Source organism: Aulostomus chinensis, chromosome 12, assembly GCF_037954235.1.
Source record: "Aulostomus chinensis isolate RoL2024-O1b breed Wild chromosome 12, RoL_Achi_v1.0, whole genome shotgun sequence".
Taxonomy (NCBI): Eukaryota; Metazoa; Chordata; class Actinopteri; order Syngnathiformes; family Aulostomidae; genus Aulostomus; species Aulostomus chinensis.
Window position 1 is genome coordinate 6,501,820 of NC_141331.1, and position 19,182 is coordinate 6,521,001.

The 19,182-nt window shown below is 41.6% G+C and overlaps 1 protein-coding gene across 1 annotated transcript in view; it reads right to left on the minus strand.

Moving 5' to 3' along the window:
- Positions 1 to 19,182, minus strand: part of thsd7ba (thrombospondin, type I, domain containing 7Ba) — a 208,141-nt gene that overhangs the window by 143,701 nt on the left and 45,258 nt on the right. The window contains exon 5 of the mRNA XM_086219797.1: positions 3,972 to 4,315. The gene's annotated coding sequence lies outside the window, so the exon portion shown is untranslated. The remainder of the gene's footprint in view (positions 1 to 3,971; positions 4,316 to 19,182) is intronic.

The following is a 19,182-nucleotide window of genomic DNA, read 5'->3' on the forward strand; positions in this document are numbered from 1 at the left end:
ATTACAAGTCCACCCATTCTTTCCCCTATACCCACCAAACTTTTCCCGTAGCTGATTTTAAGCTGTAGAATCATCAAATACACACATACACATACATATATATATATATATATATATATATATACACACACATGCACACATATATATGATGATGCCTCCTTTCTTTACACATTCAGGCTGACATTGTAAGAAGTTTCTAACAAGGTAGAAAGTGGGAAAGTCAACACTCTCTTAAAGTATCCCACTGAAAGTTGTCAGTACCCAAATTGCATCACATTGTCTCACACATTAATCAGCAGCAGTGCCTGCGTTTTCTCCCACAAAGACCAAAAATAATTACTTAGGCCTCCCAAGGCAGAAGTGGAAGCATGTATTGAAAGGATGGGAGACTCTAAGCTTGGAGTTATTCAGGGTATTAGTACCTTTTTATTGCAGCCCATCTGCTACAACTGTGATACATGTCCGTAGAGTGTTAGGGATTAGTCCTGGATCCACTTGGACTCTAATTGTGTTACACCAACAGTCAAATTAATGAATACGGAATTGAATCTAAGACACCTGATGCTTTGAGGTTCAAGATGTGATTCATTATCCAAAAACAAATTTTGTTGCACCGTAGGATTTGCTGCAAGGTAAAAAAAAAAAAAAAACAACAAAAAAACACCGAGCTCGCTCACTCTGTTTCTCAATCTCTCTCTCCCTCTCTCTCTATCTGCAAATTTTTTTCTCCATCTGCATCCACTGAACTACATAATTTAGCATAACATTAAATTCAATTTTGCGCATTGTGGAGTTTAGAGAATTGTTGCTTGGAAAGAAAAACGTTGGATACTATGAGACATACAGAAGTTGCCAACAATGTATGAACACGTCTGTTTCTACAAGTCTTAGGGAGGTCGGTTCACTAAATAGAGATATTACATGCATCTATGTGTGTACAGAAATGCAACAGAAAACTTGCATTGATCCATTCAAGCAACAGTCTTTCTGTTTTTAGGATGTTCATCTGAGCGTCCGTCCATCCGTCCCGTTTCCTCTAATACCGGGAACACCATCAAATTTGGATTTTTATGTCTTCAAATTTGAATGAATGAATGGACGAAAAAGGTTTTGGTGGTCAAAGGTCAAGGTCATTTGTCAGGAATGCCTTGACACTCTTTTACATTTATGGATATAAAGATTTCCTGTTTATAGATATGTTTGGCACAAATGCCCATTTTATCCACCGAAGTCTTGACACTGAGTCTGTAACGATTTTGGTGGTCAAAGGTCAAGGTCAGTGTGACCTCAAGTCCGTCTCATTCCCATCCATGCTAGACATCAGGAAGATCTGGATGAAATTAAAATTAAATGTGGTTAAAAAAAAATCCTTCATTGCAAGCACAGATTGCGCATAATACTACATTTGAGCTTGAGAGGCTTCAAAATCACTGAAAATAATAACTGTTTAATTGTTATAATTAGCTGGATGGTTTCTATCGTGTTTCATAGATGAATCACTGCCACTAAAGTTCGAGACGCCGTAGAAACACATTTCCTGACTGATCTCCTTTTAACAGAAGCGGATCACCGTGCCATCGTCATCTCAACCTGAGGTCCCAGTACCTGACGGGAAATTAACTGAGAGGAGGTGAGATTCGCGACTATTTAAGCATAAAGAGTCTGAGAAATTTCTTCGGTACTAAATCAATTTGTGCTTGATTTAATTCAGCTTGATGAAATTCACTTTTAACTTTGCTGTTTTTGCGGTGTTTTGCAGGGGACAAAATTTGTTTAATGAGGAAGAACTACAAGGGTGGAGATGGCTTGGTGCCCAGAAGTGAGCTGCCAGATGCCCACTTTTTAATGGACTGCCTCTAGTTTTGATATGATACTCTGCAGGCAATAAAGTTTTGGTTTTAAATATTCAGGCTTCTATTGGTTTTATTTGTTTTGAATATCATTCTGCAAGGGCATCAAATTGCTGCAACAAAGAGAATCAGGAATAGAGATAATCGATTTCTACTAGAATGACTTGCACTTGACATAGAATGTATTCACTGTGTTCAATATATACTTTTTTTGCATTATTCACAGTGTCTTTGTCTCACTCTGTTTCTTATGGACTCAGAATGTATTCTATTTTGATGAATGAGCAGCGTAGTGTGGCGCTTACACAGCCATATGCCAATTAGACACCTCTGGTTTGTGATAACTAGCCAACCGCTCGGGCTGCGCTGCTGTGGAAGCCACACCTGACTGCACCCGGATCACATCCTCCTTCTGTCCGATCTAATTTGACTATTCATAGGACGAGCAGCTCCTTCCATCGCCTGGCTGAACATCTCACAAATCATTGGGAAAACATGTTCTTGAACAAAAACAAGAAATCCCCAATGGAATCCCAACATAGAGATTCAAGATTACCATAGTAGTAGGTATGGCTTACAAAAATAAGATGATATGAGGAGGGTTGTTTTTCCTTTGCATTTTTTTCCCAAGTCTGTTGGTGTGAAGAGTTTGTGGTTCAGCCTGTCAGTAGAGGAGAAATACTGGCTATCCCTAAAATCTCAGAGAAGAAAAGCTCTTAAGCTGCTAAATATCTGGGTCAAAGGAATCATGCCAGGCTCTCAGTGGCTACAGAAAACCTGGCAAACAGCAGCGTGGCTCAGATGCAGCTGTGCATCTTATTAGATACTCCGTGATCTGATGGAATGCAATCTGCCTCCCTGTCTCCTGTGGTCCTTGTTTGTGGCTCACTCACTGGATACAGAGTAAAGACCTTGCAGCTATCATAAGGGAGCAGATGAGCAATGGCTCTCTCCTTCACAGGTGGTCGCAGTAATTAATGTTTGATTAGATCAATTCAAATGTATGGGGAAGGCTAATTCGCTATGACAAGGCTCTGACCAATCAACATGTGACATTCCGGCCTCTTCAAATCAGCCAGTTGCAGTCCGTTCACTAGAGTTGCCGTCCTCTTGCCTGGATCCACACACCCGGCTCGTTTTCCCTTCACATTATCGGCTTAAAGTCCATCCTCATCCAAACAAGCAGATATGCAGATGTTTCATTTGGCAGGAATGTCAACTATAACAGCATCATGCAATGCATCACATGCTTTTTTTTTTTTTAAATGAGCATTCCTTTGATTCCTTGTTGATGTTACTGTTCTACTCTGTTAGTCCATCTCCTCTTTTTTTTACCCTTGAATTCCTTTGACACAGAACGTCAAAATTTAAGTTGAAGATTCAATTTAAAACTGTATTAAAATTGTCGACCTGGTTTTGATGGCTCAGCAGATGATGACGCCTCTGACACATTCACTGTATCTTTCACGGCATCAGCAAACAAACCGACACATATGATTAAAAGCAACAGAAAACAAATGTTCCCATCATGCCCATAACGCATTATGCCACTGAACTGGACGACTTGTCACCGTGCCAGCTGATGAGAACTGAAGAACTGAATTAAAATGCAGGTATGTCCGCGTCTGGAATGGAGGGTCACGGTACGCCCCCTTATGAATGCTTGAAATCCGGTTTCAGTCTTTTGCATCACACACAGATCGAGTTAGCCAGTGGCAAGTGGCATTCCCATTGAACGTTTGACTCTAATTAAAAGACTATTAAAGAAAAATGGACCACTTTACAGGGCTGAAAATGTCTCCAGGCCTGTACAGAAATGTTTGATTCCATTCATCTCGCTTGACTGTGCCCTACTCAACTTCCGTGGGCTGAGTGCCTACGGAAGTTGAGCAGAAGGTAAATTTGGAGCCAATTTAGGCGTAGGTCCTGTACACGCTATGTACAAATTAATGCATCTGAAAATGTCATGAATGAGGCCCAAAGTTTGATTCTAGTGATGTTGTCAGGTAAAATGTGACAAAAAAAAAACCCACAAATCTGCAAAAAAAAATGCTTAATAACGCTGCGAGCACACTCACAAAGACTGCATCTGACACTGTAAGATTTGCAGTCACATCATACCTGAGCAAGATGACGGCCAGTCATCCCTTTAGGTGATGTCGTTGTTGCAGCAGGAAAACGCTTTTTCACTCGTCCCAACGTAGAAGACAGAGGCAGGAGCAAGACAGAAGAGGCCTCCAAAGACGTTAAGTCTGACAGGCACGGTAAATCAGCTGCAGCAGGCCTTCTGCCTGAAGCACCATGCAGTGGCTTAATCCTGTGTGAATCAATGTGTCGAGGGCTGGGACTCTGTCACACCTCCAGCAGCACTGAGTAGTATTAACTCCCTGGCGCTGGCTCTGTTAAGTACCCACCCACTGATGTTCCCGAGGGGTTTGGCAGTGGAGTCAGGACAGCTACAGGGTCTGAAGGTAGGGGAAGACAGAGAGAAAAAGAAGAGGCAGCGATGTAAACATCTGATACTACGGCAGAGAGGCAAGTGACAGTTCACACAATGACATTCTCAAGATTCCATTCACATGTGCTGCATTGTTGATAGCCATCTCCAAGATGTGTGCAAAAGCCGCAAAAGGAAGAAGGGAATGAAAGACATGGTGCAGATGCATCATAAAAATGCACAAGCCCAGGTTCTTTCTGTCATTTCATTTATTTCCGACACACTACGTATCAGCACATCCTGATCCAAAAGCATAGCCGGCTGCGGTCGTCCATTCATCTGTTCTGACTGATTAATTTTGCTTTGCATCTCAGCAGAAAGATCTTAGAGAAAGTTTCTCTGTGCATAAAGAGAGAATACCCAAATTAACTGGCTGCAGTTACAGAGGGGGAGGGAGGCCCATGTCACTTATGCATCTTATTAACACAATGCTGACTGTTGTTTGTGAATTTTACATAAAACTGCGAGGCTTACAGTGATGATTTGTCATTGACTGTGTAACATCCTGACAGTGATATCAAAGACAAAAGTTGCAGCTTGGGTTTTTGCTCTCCTATGACATTCAGTGATTACCTGTCAACCCTCCAGCGCAGCCTGTTCTGACAGCTCATCCAGAGGAAAACTCTGATTCTATTAACACCTCCTGCCCTTGTCTCCCATCCGCCCTAAAGCCTTCCTCAGTGGCTCCAGCTATAAGCTCCACTCTTTCATTGACCTTCCTGGCCAGGCTCCTAAACACTCCAGATCCAAGTGACCCATAATATCTATCTATCTATCTATCTATCTATCTACACCAATGTACACCAATGGAATGTTGAGGCAAGGCATATGTATATATCTATACATATGCCTTGCCTCAACATTCCATTGGTGTACACATAAGCTAGTCTCTATAGCTGTGCTTCTCTCCTGGCTGCCAACTGGCAACTCACTCAATAAAATCTCCACCTGTTTTGACACACCACTGGAGGTTTTCCATCTATTTCATAAACACAGAACCTTTCCTAAACCCTACGTTTAAGCTATGGGATCATGTTGAGACAAAAACTTCCTAAAAAGAGTTGTAATACTTTAGCTGAACGACTGATGCGTGCCTCTTAGTGTCTTTTAGGTGGTGCTAACTTGGTAAAGCCCTCTGTTTTACACATTGCTTCATTAGGCGATTCTCCTCATTAAGAGCACAATAGGAATGTCCAATAAGATCAATTTGCCTTTCACTTGTAAAAGAACACACAAACTTCTTGGGAAATATGCGTATTCACAACTTTTCACGGCAACAAAGAGCTTTGACAGGAATGTAGCTTGTCTATTTTTAAAATTGCAATACCTCTGAACTTAACATTGTTATTTCATCATGAAGGTTAGGCACAATTCTTTTTCATAATGATACAGGAACAGACTGTTTTGGACAAGTGCACTTGTTGACTTTTGCTAACATTACCCCTGTGCTAAGCTTATTAGCAGTCAGCGGGTCTCTGAGGGTCTCAACTCCCTGATGTCATGTTTTGAGGAGGATGCAAACTAAGCTTAATTCTGCAAAAAATAAATAAATAAATTTGCACGCACACACACGCACACACACACATTTTACACTTGATTTAATGGATATGTAATTCCGAGGGAAAAATTAAAGGGCATCAAATTGCTGGCAGACCTGATCAGGTTTGATTACTGTGCTGTGTCGGTGTTACCTCACACTTCCACACACTGAACTGGATCACTCACCTCCTGAAAGTGCCCCAGTGTGGAGTGAGCTCACCTGGACCTGCACGCCTGGCCGTGGAATGCTACAAGCTCTTTTGCCTGTACACAGCTTTCTTTCTTGATCGCATGTATTGATCTTCTTTAATATCTACACCTGGAGAGTCCCTTAATCCATGTACCTCGTCCTTGCAGTGTGTCTCGCCTGCCAGTGTTTCATTAACTCTCTGCACATGTAGTTGTTGTTGCGAAACATTGATTGTTCAAGACTCTGAAAGTTGGTTGTTGGTTCAAAACAACCAGAATCTCAACATTGACCAGCTTGGATTTTTATCGTCAAGGAGGCTGACGACATTTACTATCAAGAAAATAAAAAGTACTTCTTCAGTACAGCACTGAAGAAAGTTGAGATTTCATTCAGAGATGCTACAGTATCTTTTGGCAATCACTTCACACACAAACCTCACTGGAGCTGCTACCGCCGCAGCCCCATCTCGGACAAGGGGGGTGGATGTTTTGGGGGATGAATGGATGGGTGATGGATGGATGGATGGATAGATGTCATACAGTGTACATTTTTGTTAATGACAACTCCACCATTACCATTACCATTAAGAGTTTAATTTTAAGTGAAGAGCCTGTGAATATGTCTCTGAAAAATCTCACTTACACATGCTTGAGTGTATTTATGTTTTCAAAATCTCTTTTTACTGTATCATAAAACCCTGGAAGCTTAAACATCTTTTCTGAAGACCCACTTCTTCCTCTCACAGGCATTCAATGGATGCTAAGCATGACAATCCAACTTTATTGTGCAAATACATTTTATTGTTCATTTTTATTTATATTGGTTGCTTATTTTCCATGTTACTTTAACTTGTAAGGCACTTTAGTCACCTGTGGTTGTGCACCATAAACTTTGACTACCAATGCACATCCTGTAAATGTATAGATGCTGCAATGCCCTTTATCCCATTCATGCTGCCTGACAGGCCTGCAAACACATGCCAGTGAGCAGGGCAGCCACAGTTTATCTGTTTGCAACTCATTTTCATGTCAGAAAGGACTGCAAAAACTCACTTATTCACTTCATATAAACCTCAAAAATTCCAAGTAGCCATGGACCACCCTTTTTTTCCCCTCCTCCACATAGGTCATAACTCCTTAAATACCACGAACAATGACAGAAATCAGTTGATATATCTCAACATTATTGTGCTTTTTTATTCATAAAAACTGCAGCTTTCTCATTTACATGAATTTGTTTACAGGTCTGCCACATCCTTACGAATGTGGCGTCGATGTTTTTGTATCGCAGCAACAGGTTGGAGCGGTAGGTGTGGTATATTGTATATTCATTTGTGACTACAGCCTCAACAGAAAACCACCTCAAATATGGTGATTGGCTGGAACTAACCATATACTGTTCAAAGCTTCTGGAAATTAAAAAAGAATAGAGAGAGGGGGACAGAGAGAGAGAGAGAGAGGGCAGGCTCTTTTAACGTTGTTTGTGGGTGTATGTGAAGGAGAGAGGTATCTCTACCTGCCAGCAGCTCAAACCGTCTGGCTGCCCAAGCAGCTGCTCTCCAAGCTTGGGTTGTGAACTCAATCAGCTGCATGTTTATCGCTGTGGCATGGAACGTAGTATGGCTCTTTCTGCTGGCCTCCATGGGTGCAGTAGTAAGGCTATTTAGGCAAGCTGACAGGGTCACAGCAGGAGAAAATTTAAACTCAGTCATGCTCACACAGCCTCCAGCCTGGTGGCACCAAATGGTGTATGAAAACATTTCTTAAGTCACAGTGTGTTATCACTTTGCATTTTCTTCTTTTTGTATGCCATTTCACGCTGTGCAGAGACAGTGTGTCCTTTTACGTGCAAATCTCATCTCTCCCCCCCAAGCCAAATTGTGAATTATGAAGTGGTAGAGCAGTTCCTGGAGTTCCTTTTGGTCAAAAACCCTAAGTCCTTTATTTTCATCATCGTGATCAGCTTAGCACATCACCTTCATGTCTCATTACTTGTGTCGTCTTCTCTGAGAACAGGCGTTAAACAGACAGGTCACTCAGAAATAGAAATCATTTTCTTTTCACTCTCACGCTGATGGAAGGTCAGGTGTTTTAGGTTTGTTTTTTTTTTAAATCCACAACACAGCTGGAGTTTTTAAAGGAAAATGTGTTGCATTACTTGCAGAAATCTATTTTTCCCTTGAAAACTGGTCTCAATTCACTTCAGTGGTTTGAGAGATTAATATAAGATCTTCACCTGATTTTCCATCAGCATGGAGGGCGACTGCGTGTTCATTTTGGGATGTTTGTGGTTCTCTTTAAAAGAAAAATGTTTAAAATGTGACAATGCACCCTAACAAAACAAAAACCCCTGTACGTCCCATCCGTGTCCTGGTTTTAAGCCTGTATCAGTCATACCTTTACTACAAGCCCTAGCGATAGATTTGGGTGTGAAACTCACTGAATTCTCCTACCTGGCTCTTCAGGATATTGCTGAATTACAATGATTGACAATGCAAATGTGATCAGACAGGATAAGGAAGCAAAAAATGCACAAATGTGGCACCAAAATGTTTAAATACAGACAGGCTGCATTAATCAATCAGATTAATTTGGTCTAGTGCTTGAAGTGGTGGTACTTCCCTCATTCCAGGCTGCTCATTCACTCCTAGAAAGGTAATTCACTGTAATTGATACATAACCCATGTAATGGAGAGCCAGGAGCGGACATCAGGACATTTACAAGCGCTTGTATTTATTCGTGTATTGTATTTACTTGTATTAACCTAACCAGACCATACACACGGCGTTATTGCTTGCTGCAGGGGTTTTTGATGATACACTGAACACTTGGGTCATTAGACCTCATTGAATTATGCACACAAGTTCATGAAATATCTTGCTTACGCACATAGCGGCACTAGAGAATCCCGTCTGCAACGGATGAAAAGATTATCGCGGGATTATCGCTGATCTCCAAAACATAAATTATCAAAAGATTATATTATATAATCAGAGAATAATCTACATCTAATAATATATTGAACATATTCCTTGTTATTTATTCAGTATCTGTATGATACTATATATGTTGCATGTACATACTGTTACAGTTCAAAGAATGTTTTCTACTGGTTGTAGCTCATATGGCTAATATCAATTATGTTGGTGCGGCTCCAAACAGGCGCGATCAGAACCTCTGAGTGAATGTGAGCCAGGAGTTTATTCACGTAGCATCAGTCAACGCCGTAACTATGACAACCGCGACAGCAGTTAAGAGGTCAAACTTAGCTTACTTAACTGTCCAAAATTCTCTCCGTAAATTGCGTTGCACGGCTAACTTCTGCCTTGTCGTGGTCGGTGTTTAATACAGTTTATAAAGCACTGGTTGGACCTTGTCAAATATTACAAAGAGGAAGTCTGTAGCTGTGCACGCAATCCACACATCCCGAGCTCAAGTAACAGCACTTCCTGCTAAGCAAATACCGTCTGATGAGAAGACAATTCCAGCCATGCGAGACTGACACCGACTCTCCCACTTCTAAATAATAAACGTGGTAGTTAATGATGGCAGCTCATTTATCAAACACATACTCCATCAATCACAAGCAGGTGCGCATTCCAAAAGATGAATGTATTAACTAAAATGTTCTACAAAGAATACCAGCAGGCATCAAGGCTGGTTTTCACCAAAAAAAAGAAGTGTTTAATTTCATTGCCAGATAATCATGCACCATTTCCTCGCATTTCCTCGTTAAAAGCAAATCAATAGCCTTTGGAGCAGAATTACACTAATTGATGTGATCCCTAAAACAAAGGCGCGGTGCATTGTGTTGTTAACGTGATAATTCTCACAGAAATATTTTTTTTTCAAAGCATAAATATTTCATCAGAGACATGAAAAGGGATCTCAGAGAATGTCAAATTAGCAGAGAACAATTGTAGCACAAAAGCAGCAAAATGAAGAGCTTTATTGGAGCCAACGCACTTGATAAGAATAAGACGAGTCTCCCAGGAAAAAACATGGAAGCAGCTGAAGTTGCTTTAGGTGAGAGGACATCTCTCATCTTCTTTACCCCAAATGCTAATTGGTTATGATTCTGCTAGTAAATCCTCTGAGACATAAACTAAGTACACCCCGTAGAGAAGTTGCAACAGCATATGCATGAAAAAAGGAGGATTTGAAGCGGCGACAGACACCAAAAAAAACAAAAAAAACCCACAAATGCTCTCCGAAGCAGAGCTGGGAAATTGTGCCACAAAAGACAGAATCAGAGAGATTGAGCTTGAAAGAGAAACAAGCAAGTCCTGGATAATTGGATTTGTTATGTGTGGCTGTTCCACCTGGCCTCACAGCCCCCTACCTCCCTTCATTAAAACCACCGAAAATTAACATTGAAATAGCAGTAATCCTGGTCACTCTGTCCCTCTTATTCTATTGATAAAAGGGTCTCGTGGGGCTGGCGTATGCAGGTGAGTGTGTCTGAGTAGCGACGACCGTGGACCCAGAGGTTTTTTTTTTTTTTTTTCCAGCCCAGAGAAGGAGCCATCAGTGTGAATGAGGGCGGTGTGGGGGGGTGACAGCATCAGGATTAATTTTGAGGAGGCCTGACGGCTGAGGCGGACTGATAACATGGGTCAGTTGTAGCAGAGACACCTGGACCCTAAAGCTACAAGCATCCCTCATGGAAATAACCGTTAATGGACTGACAGCTGTGTGTGTGTGTGTGTGTGTGTGTGTGTGTGTGTGTGTGTGTGTGTGTGTGTGTGTGTGTGTGTCCGTCTGTCTGTCGGTGCCTGTCTGTCTGTGTTTGTATGTATGAGCCCAAAGAAGATTTCCAAAGAAGACTGGATCCTGCAAAGAATATATAAAATCAAATATGGAGCAGAGGAGAGCCACACCTGGTTCTTGCGATGAGTGCATGCGGGATGGTGTAAAAAAAAAAAAAAAAAAAAAGTTTCACTGTGTTGAAGAAAGGAAATTTGCTGGGTGAAAGATGTCAAAAATGCATTGAAATCACCGCGTCACTGGTTTAATTTTTATAAATCGATCAGACAACAGTCTACTGACCTGTCCAGTGTGCACTGCAGTCTGTCGGTAACACACGTAGAAAAAAAACTCCTGCCTTAAAAAAACATTCTTTCCAAGCCAAATGAAAGCAAATTGTACCATAAACGCTATTAAAGTATTAATTCTTTAGATCAAGCAAGCAAAAACTGAATAAAAAGCAAACAGAACGTCCGTCAGTGAGGTCATGTTGGGTCATCCAGCACAAAACAGGGCACCGACAGTCTAGAAACGGTAAATAAAATAAATTCTGGTTTGAGAACTTGCATTCGTGCTGAAAAATCAAGATTCTCAAGCGAGGCACCAGGCATAAGCATAATTTCTGCACTTTGAGTCATTAAAAACATTATGATTATCTTTCAGTTTTCTCCATTTTAAATGTCAGAACACTGTGTTCACCTTGTTTTCTAACCTTTAAAAACCCATCAACACCACCAACGCAACCACAGCACCCCCAAACACACACACACACACACACACACACACACACACACACACACACCCGCACACACACACATACACACAGAGCTATCTCATCCTGTGCAATCTACTGATTTGAAACAATGAGCCTGTTGCTATACAATGTTTATTAATGTGCTGAAATGCAAGTGTGTGACATTATCAATCCAAACTTAGGGGGGAGAGGTGGCAACCCACCAAGGATGACTTTCAACTAATTGAAAAGACACTTCATCGGAGGTTGGCTGTGCACACACATCCATAGCAGCTCATTTCTCTGCTTTTGTGGACGAATAATCAAACATTCAGCACCTACCCGAAGGCACCCACAAATACATTGATTTCTCCCGCCATCAAGCTCAAGTTCCAATTAACCATAAACCATGAAACAACACAAAGTCATGCGCTAAAAGCCACAGGCAAACACACACACACACGCACACTCACAGACTTCTTAGCTTGACTCTGTGTGAGCTCAAAGTTCACATTTTAAGGGTTGAGGTGAAACAAGTTGGCACTTTGTGCTATAAAGCAGTAGCAGAAGTACTGTGGCGAGAGATAAGGACTCTGGACAATAGAGAGAGGCTGCCTGAGAGACCAGATGCTGAATTTGTAGACGTCTGGATTATCGGTGTGCAGCCATGGATGGAAAACCCAGGAGAGAAGACAAGAGGAGGCTTGCCCAGCATTTGTTACTGGGAATTATGGTCCATGTAGAGGAGAGGCACTCAAACGGGTGACTTCCTCTATTGATTGATGGGTGTTCCAAGGATTAAACCTTAACCTTATATTGATCCGGTTCACTTTGCAAGCAGGAATACAGGGAAAAGCACCTGTCCCAAGGAAGCAGTGACATTTCCCCCTCACTGGTTTCATGATTTTAATTGTTGTAGAAAAAGAATAATATGATTATAGTCCTTCTCATATCAATGGAGCACTAAATAGCATGTCTGGACTAAACTAGAAGGAAATATAATAATAATAATAATAATAATAATAACAATAATAATAATAATACAAACATGCAGAGTAATATAAATCTAGTGTTTTCAGTAACGTCCGACCCAGATCTGACAAGCAGATAACTGGTGTCACTCCCAAGTGTTGACACTGCAGGATGATGAGCAGGAAATGGAGATGCTAGAATGTAATTTGTCACTCACTCCACCCTAGCGTGACGGAGGAAAAGTGCTGACTGTAGTGTCAAGTTCACAGGCAGTGTTTACAGCAGCCATTTACGGGGCGTGTGACCATTTCAAGGGTATTACCATCACTAATTGCAGCCTTTCAGAGAACATACAATAGCGCCTTATTGCAGGAGTGTTTGCTGGATAGCCACTTCACCAGTTTTCCAATCAGCTGCCGTTTAAAGTCAGTGTATCAATACTTGACTCGCTGGTCTTATCTTTGGTTCTTTGGTGCCACTCTCTCTCTCTCTCTCTCATCATATACATATACATATGTATATGTATATGATGAGAGAGAGAGAGAGAGAGAGAGAGAGAGAGAGAGAGAGAGAGAGAGATCATAAAAAGCCAGATTTAAAGCCTGCAGCTTGGCCCACAGAGGACAGGCAAGGAAGAAGCACAAGGAAGAGCACAGGAGGACACTGGTGACTAATATGATACAATGTTTTACATGTGATGAGCGTAACCACATTCTCATATATCTTTTTTTTTTTTTTTAAATACTGTTGATAACGTTTTTACCCCAGGTGTTTCCATCTCCCATCTGCCTCATCAGTTGCAGATTTAGAGACCACCCTAAAGGTTCACCCCAGTTTACCGGTCATGTCCTGAAACCCACGTTCAGTCCAATCAACGAGGCATCATCATCTCCAAATTCAAAACTGAACACAAGGCATTCTGCAAAACTAATTTCTAAATTTAGACATATTTCATATCAACAAATTCTTCCGCAGAAGACACATTTGTCACTGCGTATTATTGCATCACATTTCCACGGCAAGCAAAGGGATTTGTACCTCATTTGAAGCAGATTTCTACCATCAGTCTGATGGAGATATAAATACTGTATTATATCCAAGGACAAACAGAATGGACATTTCTGACAAATAGTCAGACTGAAATGTCTAATCCGTCTTTGTAGATATGATCCAAGCTGCTTTGATGCTGTCCTTACAACTTTGCCTCACAATGGCTTTCAGTTTGTGTCACAAGAGGCCAATGCCTTGTTGTCTGAATATTTAAATGTATGTTTAAGCACAAGATGTCAAACCACACGGTTAAGCAGAAGGCAGAAAAGATGTTCAACTGAGGTGACTCCAGATACAAACCTTTGTTTTCAAGGGCGAGAAACAAAAGGTCAATGGCGGAAAAACAATTCAAAGGTTTAAGTTGAGATATGTTGGAGAAGTGGGACGTATTTATCAGGAATCTCAGACTTACAATGAAGCTGAGAATGTCTCCTGACACGAGGACAGGCTATGAAGCAACAGCACAGCATGAAGCCATGCACAGAATCTACATATCCCATTTGACTCCGACCGCAGCCCCCCTCACCCCATAAATCTTTCATCGCTATACAGGAAAACCAGGCATTCAAAGGTACTTACTGTAGAAGCTCTTAACACCAGCGAGACAGAGAGATGATTCAGTTACAGCTAAACAATGCCTGAAAAAAATTGTACAGTGTTCAATAATACTGTGATTCTCTGACTCATAAAACTGATCCCTCTTCTCTCCTGCCAATAAGCCATGATATCTTTGAGAATCCTCGAACATGAAAAGAGCTGGAAGGATAATGCATGGTGCTTTGAGTTGGGAGTACCAAGATCAGCCAGTGCTACAAGTGGAGTGGACCTCAGAGCTAAAAAAAACAGAACAACCAAATGATAAGTTGCTAATTCCCAAGTCACTCTTATATGCATGTCAAAACATGCATATAAAAAGAAGCAGTCAGGGTACATTCACACTCGGCCCTGTGGCCTGTGTTCACATTTCTGTGCGCCTGAACTGAGCCTGCTGACATCATCACTGAGCTGTACACACCGTGCCACCGCCCCAGAAGGTGACAACTCTGCAGTCCAACTGCCAATAAGAGCTGGCATACTTTAGCCTCATGTCAATCAGTGATCAATAGGGTCTTCAGTGCTCTGTAGAGTGATCCTGTGGAGCAGATGGCATTGTCGGATCTCCAAAACTGCAGGTATCTGATACTTATTTGTTATAACAATTAAATTGATCCTTTTTTTCCCGGTAGGCACCAGATTGCATGATGTCCATGCTCCAACCGTACCCTGCTGAAGCCCACAAGAGCCCACCAGTCGAACAAACTGGACTTTAGGGGACAAAGCTAACTGGACACTGTGTGGATAGTCTCATCGGCTATGTCTGACCACTTGGTCTGCGGTAAAAATGGTCAGTAAGGTGTTGCCAGCAGAAATCCCATCCAAGACGACAGCCATTATTCCCACCTCCACAGACTTTTTACGTGGACGCAGTCGAGGCCTTCTCAAACGTGACTGGTCAAAGCTACACAAATGGAATCTGCCTACAGAGTCTGTATCTAGATGCAGAATCTGTTTATAGAGACGAGGAACGCCCTGACCTGAGCTGTCATAATCACTAACATGAACACACGTGGGTTAACTGTTATTGAGTACTAGCTGGCTATTATCAAACTTGTGCTCTTCAGTAGATCTTCATTGTTTCTTTATAGAATTCTCCATCCATCCATCCATCCATCCATCCATCCATCCATCCATCCATCTTCTTCCACTTATTCCTGTCGCGGCGGGGGCTGGAGCCTATCCCAGCAGCTGCGCGAGAGAGGCGGGGTTCATTCTGAACAGGTCACCAGTCCATCGCAGGGCCAACACATAGAGACAGACAACCATTCACACTCACAGTCACACCTACGGTCAATTTAGAGTTTCAATCAGCCTCGTCCCCACTTGATGTCTTTGGACTGTGGGAGGAAGCTGGAGTACCAGAGAGAACCCACACAGGAACAGGGAGAACAAGCAGACTCCACACAGAAAGATCCTCTGCCCGAGCCAGGACTCAATCCCGGAACCTTCATGCTGTGAGGCGACAGTGCTGACCACTGCACCACCGTGCCGCCCTTTATAGAATTCTCTGGGAACAATTTTTGTTATTATGCATCATCCTCTACATTACAATGAGGAAAATGGGCTATTGTTAAGAGCCTATACTTGATCTTGAAATCCTGGAAATAGCCTGAGGGCTTACAACGACGAATAGACCAATCATAATTTAGAGGCATTCATAAAGTCTGGCGCTTACTTTTGGCCATTAAAAATAAACAAAATGGTGTCACGCTGTGATAATTAAGGCTTGAAGCAAAATCCTGTATGTTGTAATTTATACATTCATTTAAAGCTTTTAAAACTGAACCTAATTTGCAAAAAGGAAACGTAAACTGATTATTTCCTTTGTGGAATAATTATTTTCCTTTGAGGCACGGAAATGATTGACTGAAATGTGAAACCGGATATAACCTCAGCTAAGAGTTGAAAAGTTCTGACAGGGACGGTGCATCAGCAGTGCGCTTTGTCTGACCTTGCCTGATGCTGAGCCCATTACACTTCAATTAACGACAGCGGCCTGCTGAGAGCAGAAGGAACAGCTGCTGGGTCCACATGGTGGTAATTCAATGAGAGACCCAGACAGGGGGACAAAATGCTTGATCCGCCAGTCAGACACACCGATGTGCAAGGGGATACAAGATTACGGTGCTTTGTTGAGCCTTGGGACTTGGGAGTGAGAGCGGTGACCTCGACACCACGAGGCTCCCACACTGTTCGAGAGCTTGTTGGAAATATTGCTGAGCTTCACCATATGGGTGATTTAATTTCATGTGCTATAGAAAATCTGATTAGCGGCTATTCTCTCAGCTAATGGGTACATTTATGTTAAAGTACTGCAGAGAATCTTTCCAATTTTGCTCATAGAGACATTTGAGTGCCCCTTGTCTGACAGACTGCTACACAATTCTCCTTTAACATCTTAATAATTTGAAATGTTCAAATAGATGCTTAAAAAGGTTGAAAATATGAATTCATGCATGAGGTCTGGATATGTTCGACTTTTTTGCTCAAATACCATCAGTGACAAAGGACTACATGATGAAGCGTAGTGAATGATGATGTCACAGAATATGGGCTTTAAAACAAAATGAAGGCAAAGGAATCTGACCTCAGGACAAGTTAAAGTAGACCCAAACTATTTTATAAATCAGATACTCAGCCTTCGTGAGCCCTCTTATTCATATCCTAAGCTACATCAAATAAAATGGTGCTGGAATCAGGGATGCTAAGGAGGCTGTTATTGCAAGAGAAGAAAGAAGTTTATGTCGAGGCAATTTGTAAAGGGCACCAAGCTAGTACCATAGTCTGGTAATGCCACTTAAGTTCCACAAGAGGCATTTCAGATCCACAGTCCCACTCTGGATCTCTCCATCACTCGCTGACAGTGTTGCTGTAGCGTGAAGAAGCTGTAGCTGAACCAGAAGTCTGAGCTTGTACTCTCCAAAGCTCTTCACCCAGCAGCAGTGGGGAAATTGGGATGATACATGAGCTGCAGCACTTTCCTCAATGTAGCATTGCAACGGTCCACACCAGCTGACTTATGGAGGAAACTCAGCGACCTCTTCCTACCAGCCACTAACCAAAGCTTGTGACTACAGATGAGTGTTGGAACATAAATTTAGAGTGCTAAATAAGTTAGCGTTTCCTCGTTTCTTACAAAAGCCCAAAGTTTCTGGGAATAATATTGATTTGAAGCGTGATATATTGACGCATTTATCTCTTTCTGATCAGCCACAAGGTTGGCTGGGTATAAAATGTTCTCAAACTGGTGTAAAATAGACACTGGCCATTCAAATTAATGTAAAAATCCGAAATGTTCCATCATGTTTAATATGCCATCATTATATTCCTCTCAGCTCCCAAAACTCTGACTGATTCCCAGCATTCCTAATCAAATATATCAGAAAAAAATCAAAGTGAATTACTCTATGACCATCTAAATTACATCTTGGGGGTCAGAAACATTTGCAATCATAATTTCAATATATGCCAGGCCTTTGATGGGGTTCGGTGCTGCAGATTAGTAGTATTGTAGATCGTGTGCAAACGCACAAAATGCAATAGCACAAAAATGCAATTGTGTACAAAAAAAAAACAGGAGATGAAAAAGGATTTCTGTAAAACAATCAGCAAAAAAGACACACATCTGTCACAACAGGCTTCTCACATGATGAGTTTAGAGAGTAAAGTCACCTTCAAACTTTGTGCTTATGATGCAAAGCAACAACAAATCCTGACAATGCAATTAACATGAAAAATGTGAAACGATATGTTTGTACAGACAAGCTTTCCCCAAGTCCCCATAACAATGGCCACAGCTTATCTGTAAACTTCTTCTTGGAGAGTGCAATTACACCAGAACCCACCGGCGTAGGACGGCGCCTCGCCTGATTGGATCTAGCCTTGACTTGACCTTTCCGACCCGGGGGTGACTGAAACAACTCTCTACATCTTGACAAGGAACAATGCATTAGTTAATCAACTGATAAAAACCTCAGATAAAAATGTCCTGATCCTATTAAGAGACGAAAATAACTCCTCACTGTCTGCTGGCATTTTACTCTTACTAAAGATGCAGTACAGCATGCTGGAGCTAGTTTTGTTTCCTAGGGGGAGTTAATGAGCTACCTCAGCAGATCTTGTACAGATTATATTTTGTTATATTGCAAGTGTTGTCTCTTGGTCACCAGAGGAAAATATAGTAGGCAGAACAAGAGGAGGACGCAGTTATTTTCAGCATAGACGGTGAATTCTGCATTGTACTTATTTGCTCTTCTTCTACCCCATAGGCGTATTTTTCACAGCTGGCACATAACGCCAGAAGGCAAGAAGGTGCTAGTTGCAAAAACAGTGGGAATAAAGAAAAAAAAATATCAGGCGTGCACACACTTATCCCAATTACACACACCCAGAGGTTTGCAGCTGCCGCTAGACGACAGTTTGAGTGCAACTGAGAATGTTTTGATTTATTTTCATTTCATTTTATTGAAAACTTAAAAAAAAAAAAAAACTTCAACCTCTAATGTTCCGTGCAGTTTCAAGTTTTTTTTTCTGTGTCTTTCAGTTAAGAACATGCAGCCTCCATTTTGAAAACTGAAGAAAGATTTATCACTGTGAATGTTTTGTCTGTCTGTAACAACTTTGAAGAAATAATTCACTTCTGGAGAAATGCCATCTTTACATTGTGTGTGAATGGAGTTCGCCGGTGAATGCGCCCCGGGGAATGGTAGAGCACGCACCTCATCTGCATATCAACAATTTACAGTAGCGAAACTGCCTTTGTGTCGTTTGATTCTTTCATCTACACTCATAACAAAAGCTCTGTCACCACTGTTACAAACAGGAAGCGGAGCACCGGATCCGACGGGGTCCCTGTTTACTCACAGCGATTGTTATTCCATTATTCCCTTAAAAAGTTGGAAAGCTGTAATTTTCAACCTCCCCTCTCATGCGCGACTTCTGTGGCTGCTGTGATGATCACAGTGTTTCTCCAGTAAATTGGCTTATAATTTCAACAGCTGTAAGAGTG